Source organism: Agelaius phoeniceus, chromosome 2 (assembly GCF_051311805.1).
Source record: "Agelaius phoeniceus isolate bAgePho1 chromosome 2, bAgePho1.hap1, whole genome shotgun sequence".
NCBI classification, from domain to species: Eukaryota; Metazoa; Chordata; class Aves; order Passeriformes; family Icteridae; genus Agelaius; species Agelaius phoeniceus.
This window is the reverse complement of record NC_135266.1, coordinates 70,382,904-70,398,188: the sequence shown is the minus strand read 5'-3', so window position 1 is coordinate 70,398,188 and position 15,285 is coordinate 70,382,904. Positions and strand designations below refer to the sequence as shown.

At 41.2% G+C, this 15,285-nt stretch overlaps 1 protein-coding gene across 4 annotated transcripts in view; it reads left to right on the top strand.

Annotated features, from left to right (window-relative positions):
* MTUS2 (microtubule associated scaffold protein 2) overlaps positions 1 to 15,285 on the top strand; it is a 263,446-nt gene that overhangs the window by 47,337 nt on the left and 200,824 nt on the right. Inside the window, exon 2 of one of the 4 annotated variants that reach the window (XM_077173825.1) lies at positions 12,607 to 12,665. The exons of the other annotated variants lie outside the window; for them this stretch is intronic. The gene's annotated coding sequence lies outside the window, so the exon portion shown is untranslated. The remainder of the gene's footprint in view (positions 1 to 12,606; positions 12,666 to 15,285) is intronic. 4 annotated transcript variants of the gene reach the window in all.

Sequence of the window (15,285 nt, the reverse complement as noted above, 5' to 3'; positions counted from 1 at the left end):
GCTGATGTTTGTATGCAGCACAAATCCTGTGAGCCCTGCTGTCAGTCTCCATGGGAGTCAGGTATGCTTGCAAAGTCAGTCAAGTTTTATAATTAGCTGCCTGATCCAGTGCACTACTCCAAGCTGTCTCAGAAAGCTTTCCAATTTCAGGGGATGCAAGGTCATGGCAAGCAGACCTTTTTCTTGCCCAAAGCAGCTCGAGCCCTTGTGCTCCCTGTTGGCTGTAGGGGATGAATGTCCTTAAAGTAAATAAACTCAGCTCCATATAGGGAGTTCAGAAGAGCCTTTGAAGATTGGTGCCCTGTCATCTCAGTGGGGATGTCAGAGCCCTGGAAACTTTTTTGTGGAAAAGTCTCCAAGAAGGCATGCTCCATCCTCCTCTCCAAGTCTGCTGACACTGCAGGTGCTTGCAGATCCATGTAACCCCACTGCAGGGAATCTCTATTAAAGTTGCATAGTGGAGCACTCAAAGCCAAATACAAGTCAAGAAAAAGGTTAAAGACACAGTTTTACTCCCCCCATCCCCTTCCCACCCTGTATTCATTCTGTTACTTTTCAGCTGCCTCACTGCAGCACATTTTTTTTCCCTGGGAAAGCCTAAGTAGGTTGGAGGAGAGTGCCCAGGGAAAGCAGAGATGCCACTTGTGCAAATCCCTGTCCCCAGGGACTGCCCTCAGGATGCACTGGGAGCGGTGCCATCGCTCAGTGAGCAGCGTGGTGGGGAGCTGGGAGTTATGGGTCTGTTTTAAGGAGGAGGGAGCAGGTGGAACTGCTGCATCTCCAGAGAGGACAGGGACTCCCAGCCTGAGTGCAGAGCCTGGGTGGCTGCTGCTCTTGTGGGAACAGGGGCTGAGAAGGAGGTCCCTGTGAGCAGTTGAGGGCTGGCTGGCAGTGTCAGCAGAAACAAATCTGAAAGAGGCATGCAGGGCTCAAACGTGACTGATTTCTTGCTGGGAAGGCACATCACATGCTTCTTGCTTCAGGGGGTTACTCAAAATTAATTGATATGTGTGCTGGGGTGCCCTTGCCTGTGCTGGAAGAGTTTATTCTGCAAAAGTCTGAGGGCTGTGGTGTGGGGAAGGATGGCTGCTGATGGGGATGGAGCATGGCCAGCATGTCCCCTCCTGATCAGCTGCAGCCTTGTCACCAGTGCCCTGTCCCCAGAGCTGGTGTGCATGTCATCACCTGGGCCAAGACTTACCTATGGAGACTGCTTTACATATGTCTCAGAAGCTGGCTGGGAGGACTTGCTGTTTGGCTCAGTGTATTAGTGACTGCTGAGAAAAATGTCTGGCTCCTCTTCTCCTTACAGCCTTGTGAGCTGAAACATTTAGAGAGCTCATTACTGACTTTCTCCCAGCTGGCCCTGGGGGGAGATCAGGTGGTATTTGCTTCCTTCAGGGATGAGTTTTCCTGCCCCTTATTTACTGGGGCACATATCCTGTGAGAGGGCTGGGCTTTCCCATAGCTGCAGCTGCAGATAGCCTGGATGTCCCCACCACAGCAAGGCCTGCAGGCTGGAGAGCTGCAGTGGTGTGCTAAGAAGAAATAAACTAAGGAGTTATAAGCTAGTCAGTGTCTGAGGAGAATCCAGAAGTAGCTTGTGAACTAACCTGAAGATTTCTGCATGACACCCAGTGTGTGGTTTAAACCTGCCTTCTGCTGCTTCTGACATTTGATGTGCTGGTGCACCATCCATCTTCCTCCTGGTCATCTCTTCTTGGGCAGCAGCTTAGGCAGTGCAGGGTGCTGTGTGTGACCTGAGGACTTGCTCCAGGAGCCGCAGCTGAAGTAATGAAGAGCACATCAGCTGTGTTTCTTCCTTTCACATGGAGTGCATGCTGCTTCTCTGGACCCAATGAGGGGATTTGGTGCTGAGAAGCACCTCAGTGCAGGTGGCTGCTGACACTGCTGGACTCTTTAAGCAGCACTTGCTTTTTGCACTGATGTCAACAGTTGTGCTGCTAAAAATAATAAGAAGTTAAACTCTGCAGATGTATTTTCAGAGTCTGTTTCCTATCATACAGATCACATGTCTGTATGGGATACTCAACATTGTCTCCAGCAGAGCTTATCCTCTGCATCAGATAGACATTGAGTATCCTTTAGGAAGCCTAAGCTAGAGGAAGAGGAATTGCTTATGTTAGCCTGAAGCAATCCACCTGGCTACAGAAACAAGTTCTATGGGATGCTACTTTTGCTCTCTTTAAGTATTTGGGGGAAAGCTGAAGCATTCCAGTGAGGTTATAGCCAAATGCTTATTTTAGTCACCGGGTGTAAAAACTACAGGGATGAAAAAAATAGATGTTTTTTGTCTTTCTTTGAAGAATTTATGTCCTTGTTTTAAAAAGAACATCAAAACTGAAGGTGCAGAAAGAAACCATGGAAATAAGGAAACACAGTTACAGACACTGAAGACCTCAAAGAAAGCCTGAGAGGTGGCTTGATGTCATATATAAACTCAGCCATAAAAGGATAGTGACAGTAAAAGAGTGGTGAAGAGAGGACTGTAAAGGACTAATAGTTGAAAGCTGATACCATTGAAACTCCAACTGGAAGTAAGTCACTACTTCTATGGCTCAATTAGGGAGCTAATGAATGAAATTTAATAACTCCTCATATACAGAGGTCAGACCAGATAATTGGTTCATTCCTCTGGGCTGATGTACCTTCCATGGTTTCACCAAGGAAAAAATATGTAGTAACTAGCAAATGTGTTTCCTCAACTCTGAACCAATTAGAAAACGTTTTCTGTGGTCTAAATGCGGTTTCAGAGTGTCAGAATTTTAGAGGCATTTTTTGCTTCAATTTTTGGTAAAGTTATTCTGAGACCAATTATCTCTGAATTATTACTGTGTGCAATTTGGCAAGCATGCATTGATTTTAAATAGATTTAAGAAGAACTTTGGAAAATAATATGAATGAAGAATCTTTTAAAAAGCTAACATTTCTGAACTGAGCACTAGTTTTATCCTTTGGGAAGTTAAACAAATTATTTTGCTTTCAGACTGGTAGAAATCAGGAGTAATTAAACTAAAGTCAGCAGAGTGGACTTTTGTCAGATTGGATGTAAGCTAGTTTGTATTGCAGGCCACCAACAAGGGTTAATGTTCATATTGTTAACCCAACAAGGGTTAATGTTAATGTTAAGGGTTAATGTAAAATGTTCTCCTTGTGGGTTTTCTGGTTTCAGCTGTTTATTAAGACTGCTTAAATTATTCATGATGTATAGCGTATAACTTATCTGATAAATTTGAATTCTTTTTCTATCAGTGAAAATTTGCAGCCTACCTCCAGATGCTGGAAAGGAAGGATTTTCAGCCACTGAGTGTTTGTGGAGTTCACTTAGACTATCTGCATTTGCAGCCTGTGGGCTGGTAGCCAGTGGGTCATGTTCATCACGTGTCACTGCCCCAGCTGGGCTTAGGCATGGCTGTCTGTCCAGCAGGATGAATAGGCACACCCAGGGAATCAAAGTCCCTTCAGAGAGGGGCAGAGAGTAGAGTTCTTCTTGTTATTGGGGTTTGCAAGACCCGCAGGGCCAGCTCTGTCTCAGCCCCTGGATGTGGGCAGTTCTTGGGTTGGACCAGGGTCTCCTGCCTGTCTTCTGCCTGCTCCATCCCCAGCTTTTCCCCTCTGGGGCCCTCACCCTGCAGTGTCCAACATGTGGAGTCATGGTCACACTGGAGCCCTGCTGCCTTTCCCTGCCAGCTGCCCATCCCTGAGCTCCAGCGTGGGGCTTCCTGCTGTGGGAAAGCAAAATGCCAGAGTCTGCTCATGAATGATCTTTTTCTTGTGTGCATACATTCACGTGCAAATATCCATATGCACGTGTGTCTCCACAGTTACGTATTCATAAGGAGTAATTGGTAACCAAAGTCTGGGGAGTGCAGGAAAAGCCTCTGCTGCCTGGCTCTCCTTCTCATGAATTTTCCTCCTGTGTGAGGGAGGGGAAAAAAAGTGTGGGACGAGCATGCATGCATTCATTGTTATGTACAGGGGGAATTTGCATTGCCTGGTGTGTTTGAATTAGTACATTGATAAAAATGTGGTTTTGACTGTTTGGAATGGTTACACTGAAGCACTGCGCTTTGTGTTTCTCTTGCCTTAGCCTCTGTGAAGCAATTCTCAGAATAGCCTCAGACTTGGAATGTCTGAATTTAATTACTGGTAACACTAGAGATATTTAGTCCCATTTGGGGGAGGAAAAAAGCACAAATTTTCAGGAGCGGAGGTAGCTTGTAAAGATAGCAGCATTGAGAAGTTTGTTAGCTGGTCTGTAGTAATTAAGCTTATTTCCATAGCAACATTATCAGTTTAGCTTCAGAATTTAAAGATTTTTGTGTGCCTGGTAATTAGAACTAATATCCTAATTTTAGCAGAGATATTACGTTTTTGTTTGGCAAGAGCCTTGTAACTAGGCAAACTGATTGAAGAGTGAAATAATGTTCTATTTTTCTTGATTTCTCTTTCTTGGATCGCTTCAGACTGCTTAACCAGCTAAAAGCAGATCACTGCACTCTTCTTTCTCAGTACATAAGACTGAATTTACCATTGAGGAGAAATGTATATATGTCTATATCTATGTAAAATGTGGTTACAATTATAAAAGCTTGCCTATCTGTGCAGTCCATAGCAAAACACAAAGGCAGAGCCGAAGTACAGCAATTAAGGATTCCCATACAGTTCTGGTCTAAATTACTCCAATATAACATGGCAGTGACCTCTTTCTCTGATGAGGGATTTGAATGAGTTGCTGCTGAGCCCAGGAAGGGAGAGTATCCTGCCTGCTCTCGAGCAAGCCATGGTGCTGTGCTGCTGGGATCTGCAGGGAAAGGAGGCCCCCATCCCATCTTGGTCTCACTTCTCACCAGTGTTCCTTGGTTTCCACGAGGTCTGTGATCCTTTCCAGGGCAGAGTGCCATTTTTCCGCTGAATTTGGTGGAATGACTCCAGTTTATACTATTTGGCCCCATATGACCAGACTCTGCCTATTTCATATAACCAGCATGGCAGAGTACACTATTTCATAATTATATACATGTCTGCCTTACAAATTAAAACATAAGTTTTCTAGTTACCAATGTTGTCCATGAAAAGAGTTACGAAGAACCAAGCAGCCTCAGTGTGAGAAGCTGGGTTTGTGTCCTCCATCCTAATCCCTCTCAGCTCCTGCAGCATGCCATGTTTTCTCTGTTTTCCCAGCCTGGTGGGTAAACATCAGCTCAGGCTGTGGCTGATGTGAGTTAGGTGTGTGGGGACAGACAACAGACTGTTGCCTCCCAGGGTGGGCAAAATACTCCTCTCTGTCTTCTGTACCTACCCAGCCTCTAATTTTCACATGACTTCTGCCTCTGAGAGCTCTTTCTTCCCTGAATCCAGCTGTCAAAGTTGCTTAAAACTGGCTAAGAGGTTCAAGGGTGGCTAAGGAAGGAAGGATTGACAAATGCCATACAATGTGATTTTGTAATTCTCCATTTCCTTAGAAGCAAGGCTAAAAAGTCTGCAGTGTTTGGACAATAAATCCCTCATCTAGGCAGAGTCCATGAAGACCAATGGGTGAATATCTACCCACTGGTTCAACATGCTTTGGAGGTAAAGATTTTTTTTTCCCTATGATCAATTTGTTTTTTAAATTCACTGTTTAAAATAAGGCTAACATTGGAAACACACCACTTTTGAGTGGCACAGCAGGTTCAGCATATGCAGGGGTATATTGTGGAAAATAGCATTAGAAGACTTGCTCCTGTTGCTAATGAGTTCTGAAGGTAAGAAAACAGTTAATGTATTCATAACAGACTTAAACTCAAAGATTTGTAAATAATGTATGAATTTCTGTGAGTGGGAAGCCAACTACCATAAACCTTGGACCCAAGTAGAAAATAATTTTGTAGCAGCAAAGGACTTTGGATTTTGCAGATGCAGCAATTCAGCTATAATCCCCCTGGCAGGGGAAAAAAAAATTATTTAGTCAACTTACCATGGAATATCTGTGGACTTATAATTCTGTTTTTATGGCTTCCTGGCATTCTATCACAATTTGGCATCTACTTCCCCCTAAGGAAAATGAAACTCCTTGCAGTATGACCAGTATTTTGCCAACTTGTATTTATCTGTGAAAAAAATACTATTATAAATCTAAATTAAAGACAGGCGAGAAACAGGCTGTTGGCATATGACCTCCCTGTTGGTGATGGATTTGTGTGTAAATTGGCAGATAGTAACTATTCTTAGGAAATACTAGTGAAATAGGCAGACATACTTTTCATGCGAATCATGGTGGGCTTTGGGAGTCTGGAGCACTGATTTCTTTTACCATGGGTTTAAATGACTGAACTACTGTTAAAAGTATGAAAAAATCCATGCAAATGCTTTTTTGTAAGATTGCAATAAAAATCAGAATGGCTGGTCAACAAAAAGCAGTGGCAAAGGGGACAGCTTATGGACTGGATTCAAGGGAATTGCCTTTGTTCCCAGTTGAGCTGTTTTTATAAAGGTAAAATGAAGATGTGAGCAATGCATTGCTGTAACCAAGACCTATTCCAAAGTCTGAGCATTGATGGCAACCTTTCTACATACAGTGAATTGCTTACAGTAGCATTGCTTATGCTCCGTAAAAACAAAATGATTGGAGTGTCCCCAGAGAAGGGCAATGGAGTTGGGGAAGGGTCTGGAGCTCAAGTCTGAAGAGAAGCAGCTGAGGGAGTTGGAAGTGTTTAGCCTGGAGAAAAGGAGGCTGAGGGTGGGATCTTATCACTCTCTACAACAGATGAGACTTGTAGCCAGGTCGGTCTCTTCTCCCAGGTAACAAGTGACAGGACAAGAGGAAATGGTCTCAGGTTGCTTCCTGTAAAGGATGGTCAAGCATTGGAACAGACAACCTTGGGAAGTGGTGGAGTCACCATCCCTGGAGGTATTTAAATGATGTGTAAAGTGGTATTTAGTGACATGGTTTAGTGATGGATTTGGCAAAACTGGGTTAATGGTAGGACTCCATGATATTAGAGATCTTTTCCAGCCCAAACAATCCTTTGATCCCTTTGATTGGCTCAAATAAGGCAATTTTGGCTCTAGGAGGGGAAGTGGACAGATGAAGATCATGGTGATGAGAGACAAGAAGTGCTGGTTGCCGGTTCTGTTGTTACTAAGTTTGTGTGAGGACACAGCAGCTCTCTGGTAAATTCAGCCAAGCTGTCTTCACTTGGGAAAGTTTTCCTCCTTGCTGGGAGCCACACTCTTGAAGGAGATGGAGGATTTGAAGCCCCTTGCTATCAGACAAACTATGATCTTCCTTTAAAATTCACTTTGGGATTTTGGACCTATGTTACTGCATTGATCTGCAGCTCCTGTGAGACTGTATAATGTTATTCAAAGTTTCTAATTATTCTCAATTTTAGTAGATGGTAGGGAGGCCTTTTAATATATATTTTTTATTTGCAGTTTTTATTAACATACTTTGGGTTTTGAAGACAATGGTTGAGTTAATAGTTGGAGATATATTTTCTTGAGGTGTGTTTCCATGTCTCTTGGCTCCAGGAAGGGGGTCAGTACAGAGAACAAAGAGATTTCTTCCCACTGACCTCAAAATTTTGGTAAGGTAATGACCAGATAATTATTTATGAGGATGTGGCAAAATAAATTAATTTTATGACTTAGTTTGGCCCCTTGTTCAGTTAAAATTTGAGATCTAGAAGTTGTGTCTAACAGCGCTCATAAGCATAATTTGCAACCCTCAGTTTCAAAAGGATATTATGAACCATCTATGGACATTTCCTGATTGACAGCAAACAAGAAATTGCACTTCTAAAAATTCTGCTTTCCTAGGAGACTGTATCCACAGAACCTTTTTCTCAAGTGCTGGTGCCCTTAGCAGCAACACATAGCTTGTTGAAATGAAAGAGCAGCTGAAATTTATATATGTTTATAGTTTCAGTTATTTCAAAAGAAGTGGGTCAAAATGTGTCTTTTTGCTCATGAAACATAGTAATATTTTGCCTTCATGATTAAGATAAATCACCTTGGCTATCTTCCTGTGATAACTACATATTAGGACTGACATTTAGGTACAAACTGGTGGGAATCTGGTCTGCTGCATACAAATGAGGAGGCCCCTATGCAGAAGCATGTCTTTGGCCTCTCTCTGTGTGATTCTTACACCTCATGCATGAAAAACAGAATTGTGAAAGGGTTTTTAGGGCTGCAGTATGTTGTGGGATTTATTGTGAGGAGTAGTGAGAACCGGAAAGCCAAAGTGGCCTATCATATTTTGTCTGATAAAGGGATTTGTATGGCCTGCTGCAAAAGGTAAGTGGAGCAGTTTTTCTGCCTTAATGGATAGTGCATAGCAGTAAATATGAAAAAAAAAAAAGAGTTGGCAGTGTTTCTTTGCTTTAAACTTTATAGGTAGGACATAATAATCTACAATGCAAAATCAAATAAGGTCTTTCCTCAGGAAAGATTCCTATGAACTGGTGCAGAATATGGGGTTTACTTTTGCTAGATGTGTTTGGGAGACATTTTTTCTATTCTCTCTGCACTGTGATTGAGTGGACAGAGGAGTTAAGTTCTGTTAAATGGAGAAGGTGAAAAGTAAAGGATGGTAAGTGTTTCTGGCCTGAAACGGATGAATTGTGGGGAACTGTGAAGAGAATTTCTTTGAAGATTTAATGGAATATTAGTGACTGGCATTTCCTTATGGTGCCAGGAATAGGATGGTGAACCCCTGGATCAGAGTTAAAATCGAAGAGGAGGCTGTCAGCTAGGAAGAAAAGCTACCCAGGAGGCCCCAGACTTGGGAGCACTTGGACTCGCAGCCATGGATGCACATGAAAGCTTTACTTTATCTCTTTCCCCCCCACATTCTTGAGTAAATCCTTTCATTTTGCAAGGCTGTTCTGCATTGTTGCAAGGGAACATACTGCTGGATACAACCAAGTCTGCTCTCAGGTAGCCACACAGAAGGCAGAAAGGTTTGCAAATGTCAGCTTCTGTCTCAGAAGAGAGTGGAGGCATTAACACTGTGTGTTGGTCACATGACTGGAAGAAAGGGAAACTCGTTGGGATCTGCTCAAAGAGTGATAGCAGGAAACCTGCTAAAGTTAGGGTACCTGCTAAAGATAAAGATGTGATCTGATAACATTTAAACTTCATAGTACATGAGAGCTGTATTATGACTTAAACAGCATCCTTCTGGTCACCCAAATTAAGTAGCTGAATTGAGTGTGTCGTTGCATATGGTTGCTGAGAATGTACCTGATTCCCTTTCTGTTTATTTTAGTTTTAAATATCTCATATATGAGAGTATTTGGCAGCTCTTTCTTTGCAATTCATTGCTGTACTGTTGACTCATTGTCCGTGATAAAGTGAAAGGGAGATGAACTGCAACTGGCTCTGTGCTTTTCACCCTACATGATCTCTGAATGCTTGACATGACCGTGACCCACTTCAGACACCACTGCAATATGTACACTGAGTAATTGTGCAATGATTGGCTGGGTTGAGACTATAAGTAAAAAACACCTAATGAGCTTGCAATTCCAGTAAGCCTTTAGTGAAGCAGTACATTGGTAATTCTGTTAGTGTTTGTTTGTGGAAGGAGAGCTTCTCACAACAGCTTTGAAGAGCTAAGGAAAGGAAAGCATTTTCAGACCACAGTAGTACTCAGTTATGGTAATTTAAATGACGACAAAAGATAACTTTTCAGGTAGCAGCTTGGCTGGTTTAGTTTTAGAAGTATTATTCAAGAAAATGGTTGGACTAACCTGGAAAAGATGGACTAGAGAACAAGGAGGTTTATCTTCAGCTAACTACCAAGTTATGTGTTTAATACTGGAAAGAAATGTAACAGTAATAAAACTCTGGTCATTGGTTTTTGCTCCAGAGCAATTACACTGATGTTAATAAAATCAGTAACGGAGATGGAAAGGAACATCTGCCCAGGTATTTTTAAGATCTACATTGCTGCAGAAGAGTTTTGTTATACTGTCTAATAAAAAGCAGCAGTGCTTAGTTATATCAGTTAAATCACTTAAAGGAACTAAAATACTGGTAACCTTCTAATTATTGAATAAATTAGCATAAAGGAAATAAACTATGCAATCCTGGACTTAAAAGAAGATAATTTTATTAGAATGATAATTTCTTTAATTGTTTCTTTTCTTACTATTCAGGTGTGATTTTTTTTTTACAGCTGACAATAAAAAAGATATATGGAAATCAAACCAATTATTAAAGAAAGTGTAGTATGTAGAAGTAGTTGCTTGCTCTTTGATCCAATAGATATATTTACTTTAAAATAATTTATGAAGATAAGTGCATTCAGAGAAGTTCTAAAAATGTTGTCTTTTTCAATTCATATCACAATAGTGCTTCCATTAGTAGTGTTCCACATTCCAGAATTCACATATTTTCCAGTAAAAATCCATGAAGTCATGTTAACAATGCAGCAGGCAAGAATTCTGTGAACTATTTCACAGAAGAAATTGTAGAGGTGATATTTTAAATTTTTTCCTGTTTTGTTATTTTGGCTACTGCCTTTTTGTCTCCTTTCTTAGGTGGGTTTTGTAGTGGCTGATTGCATTATGAGAAAGGATGTGTGTAGGGAGCCAGAGCAAGAAGTTGTCTTTGGTAGTCTGACCATGAGTCACAGAATATGTCGAATTTGATGGGACCCACAAGGATCACCGAGTCCAGCTCCTGGCCCTGCACAGGACCATCCCCAAGAGTGACACCATGGACCTGAGAGTGTTGTTCAAGAACTTCTTGAGCTCTGTCGGGCTGGTGCTGTGACTGCTTCCCTGGGGAGCCTGTGCCAGTGCCCAACCACCCTCTGGGTGAAGAACCTATTTCTAATATCCAACCTACACCTCCTCTAACAGAACCTCAGGTCATTCCCTCCGGTCCTGTCACTGGCCCTACAGAGAAGACGTCAGCGCCTCCCCTCTCTCTTCCCCTCTTGAGGAAGCTTTGGACTGCAATGAGTCTCCCCTCAGTCTCCTCCAGGCTGAGCAGACCAAGTGACCTCAGCAGCTCCTCATATGGTTTCCCCTCCAGACCCTCCACCATCTTCACTGCCCTCATTTGGACAATCTCTAATGACTCAATCTCTTTCTAAAGTCTCATAAATTTCAGATGTCTTCAGACATCAGCAATGTGCTGAAAGAGGGAGGGGAAATAAAAATAGATGAATGCTATCAGACTTGCCATTACATTCAGAGGACTCTTATTGAATTAATTTGAAGTCTGTGCGTTGATCAGTCCTTAGTTTGGATGACTGGCACTGTGTTGTAAATAGTGGTGAAAACTGCTGAGGATGTTGCCTAACCTTTCCTTGTAATGGCAACATCAATCACTCTGTGATTAACATGCTCACAGACACTTTTTTCATCTTCTGCTATAGCATTTCTTCCAGTAAAAAAACTGGATTAACAGCTGAGTGCTGAAGGAAGAGTCTTTTCTGAAAGAGATTCTATGAAAGTCCATGGAAAAACATAATTTGTCATGTGTCACCTGAAATAATGAAGCACAGAGAGATACCCTCCTCATCTCTCAGAATCAATATTTTTTTAAATATAAATGGAAATATATAACTGAAAATGAGGATTGTTTTTCCATTGAATACCTGTAACCAAATTATATAGTAACTTTGATTTATAAATGCATTTTTTTTCCTGGATGGGGAGAGATCAGTCTAATCACATTTTTCACAGCCAAAATCTCATTCTTCTGGGAGATCAATCAAATACATGCCTCCTCTCCCCCCGTCTTGAGCATGAATATTTATTTAGCAAGATTCAGGAAAAGTATGTTGTAAAGAAATCTAACAGCAAATAGTAAGATAAAGCAAAGAGAGAAAATATCTAACTGCATACTAAAATCTAACTTTTCATTTGTTAAGTTTTCAGAATGCTCTTTTGAAGAAATAGTCAATTTTCGTCACTACTTCTGCTCTAAACAAATTAGTAAAGAAAAGTATACGAAATAGATAGCAGTGTAAGAGGTTACTTTATTTATTATGCTCTTAGAATATTTTATGAGTATTTAATCTAATATTGCTTTTTCTCCATACTGTCCTAAGAGTGGTTATACAAAGATTTTCATGGCCATGAGAATTTCCAAAGCATATGTAATTCCCCCATCAAAACAATTCTGAGAAATTAAAAAGTGTTATTTACTTCTGCCCTCTATGGCACACAGCACTTAAGCTGTCAAGAGGTCACTATCTTAAAGATTGCAACCTGTGGTGTTTTGGAGTCACTCATCCTCTTGCTGAAAATTTCATTTTCTCTGACTTTTAAAGCCCAGAACTTCATGCTGCCACAGAAGCACTGCATTCACATCTGAAAACTGCTCGCAGGGTGTTCAGTTCTTCCAGCACTGCATTGGCCCAAAGCTTGTGCTGAAGTGCAAGCTGCAACTCAGGCAATGAAATAAATAGAAAATCTATACTTGAAAATAGAAATCAATAGAAAAGATAGTTCAAATGTAATCTAGACTGGTGCTTGTGTGAAAAAACCATACTGGCATTTTAATAGTTATTCTATAATTCAAAGAACTTTCCTATTGACCTAGAATGATTTTTTTCCCCCGTTTTGATATCTTTTGAAGGCTTCTGATGAGCAGAGCAAGAGTCTTCCCCAAGGAGCATCTTCAGTAGAAACCAAATAGTAAGTAATACAGGAGGTGTGCAAGGTGTGCCTTGCAGACAGCAGCTCGATTCCGTGTAATCTAATGGGTACCTCCAGAAATTACTCTGCCTTATAACTGTAAAGGAGCATATGATACCCAGTTTATGGACAGCCCATGCTTTGATTTTGGACTTGCACTGGTAGGGCAGTAATCCATATTTTTCAACAAGCTTTCTGTGTCTTCTGCTCTTTGTCAGATGTACACACTAAAGAAGAGATTGTAAAATAAAGTATTTTTAAACTTTAAGTATTTTTAAAATTTAAGTGTTCTTACCCCACTTCAGCCAATGGCTTTAGGTGATTAATATTAGTCATTTCACAAGAAACAAACAGTTGTATTGAAATTGAAACTAGGGCTCTGTTATAAACTCACTTCTGATCCTACACCTAACTTCCCATGAGGGAAGGCTCATCTTTCTGGAAGTTCATGTGCTGTATCTCAGCAGTCAATAAGGGATTTCTGAGAATGTAAGGGAAACAAACTTGGGTAAAATTGTGAAAGCTCACCTATTTCATAGTCAGAAAATCTCAGTGTGGGCTGTTTGTTCTAATTCTGAAAGAGCTGGACTAGACATCCCATGTGTGCTTTGTCTTTGGGGACTTCCTTTGGGCTGTGATTATTTTGTGGGAAATAATAGGTCACCTGCAGATATGTGCAGTAGACTCATCACTTAAAATGCAGAGGGGAGACAATTAATTAGATTTGTTTTAAACTTGGCAGGAAAGGTTTGTCCCACTTTGTGGCTGACACTTTGGGCAAATTATTTAGAACATTTTTGTATTAATTAGAAGCTGTAGATGGGATCATGTTTTTTATCTTTTTGACAACAAGTGTTATGAGCAATGCAGAAAGGATGGTAACTTAGCAAACTGGTTGTGTACTAAAAGTTGGCAAAGTCACTGAGGAAATTCAGAGTGGTTGGTAGGTGTCAGAGATGTTCAGGGTCTTGGGGCAATGGAATGTCCTCGTGTATAAAATGTGCCAAAACTCCTGGTATGTGTGAGAAGGATATAGGAGGCAGGAAGCCTTTACACTTGCCATCCTTTTTTCTCTTTTGAAGTTCAAATTTCAGATGAGGTTTTGCACATCTAGGAGATAATTGCTCTCCAGTTTTGATAATTACTTTATATACCAATTCTTCCAGTCATTAGACACAAATTGCAGTACTTTGCAAACAGAAGATCTGATTTATTGTCTGACCTGATTAGTAATGAAGCATTTGACTGTATCTGGCCTAATTCCCTGCTGTGTAAGCATATGTAGCAACCTAGAAGTGAATGGCAATACATGAGATCGTACTAGTGATAAGTTTGGTCCATTATTAATAAAATACAACAAATAAACAGGTTTTGTGCTCATAAATTATTTGAATATTCAGACCAGGACCTGCTGATAAGCAATTATAAGGAAATCTTTCCTCTGACACAAAGAAATGTCAGATTTTTCCAAGAAAACCAAATGATTCTTATCTTCAAAACAAAAAAATGTTGAGTTAGAGGGCCTTCTATTAAATAGGTACAACACTCAAAATGATGCATGATCTTTATCAACTCCAGTGCTGTTAAAACACAAAAGTTACACATCCCCTCTCAGTGTAGACTTTGGGATAGGTGAAGAAATGTGTGATGCATTGTCCTGCCTTAGGCTGAATCCTCTGTGGAGATGGCTCCTGCTCTCTATTCACTACATGCAGAGAGCTAAAAGGACTATCTTGGACTAGACAACTAAGTTTTGGAGTGCTAAAACTAACCAAGTTGTATCCACAGCTGCTATCTTTATCTTCAGTGTATCTTTTTCTATTTTGTTTTTAATTTCATGTCTCTCCACTCACCCATTTTCTGTGTCTTCTGCAGTTTTTCTCTAAATCCATCATCCCACATCGTACAAATTATTTCCTTTAATTTAACCATGATCTCTGATGCTGGAATGGCAAATGGGATTCTGTGATACTTCTGCTCCACTCTATTTGCTGAAACATTGATTTTCTTAGAGCATTTAAGTACTGAAAAAAATCAATAGGGCTATATACAAGTAGTATAAAGGCATCTTGGTAACTTATGGAGAAAGAGTCAATTGACAGAGTTTCATGTCATGCAGTGAGAGGGAAACCTGTGGTTTCTAGCTGAGGGCAAATGATAGCACAGTTCTCTCACACCCTGTGTTCCACATCTGCCCATCAAGGGTAACCACAGCCCCACAAGCTACAAGAAGACGGAGCACGATCTGGAGAAAATAGTGTGAAAATCCCAACAAGTAATAGGGGGCTCCTGGTTCCCAGAAACGCCACTGTTTTCTTGGCTGACTCATGCCCTGAGGAGCATTACTGGGTGCTCCCTCATCAGGAGGTCCAGCAGCAACATCTCTTCCTTACACCAATTACCCCTTCTCATTTCTGCCTGGCTTGTTACAGGAGGGATGGATCTGCCCAAGCCTGGTGTTAGGGAGCTGCTGTGAGCTAGGGATGGCCTCTGCACCCTCTCAGGTGTTGGAGGGGATTTTTGGCATTGCATATGGCCTTCCACCAGGCTCTGGCTCACTCCAGGTGTGTGTCCCCACCACTGCCTCCAGCTGCTCAGCTCCTCATGGACAAACTTTCAA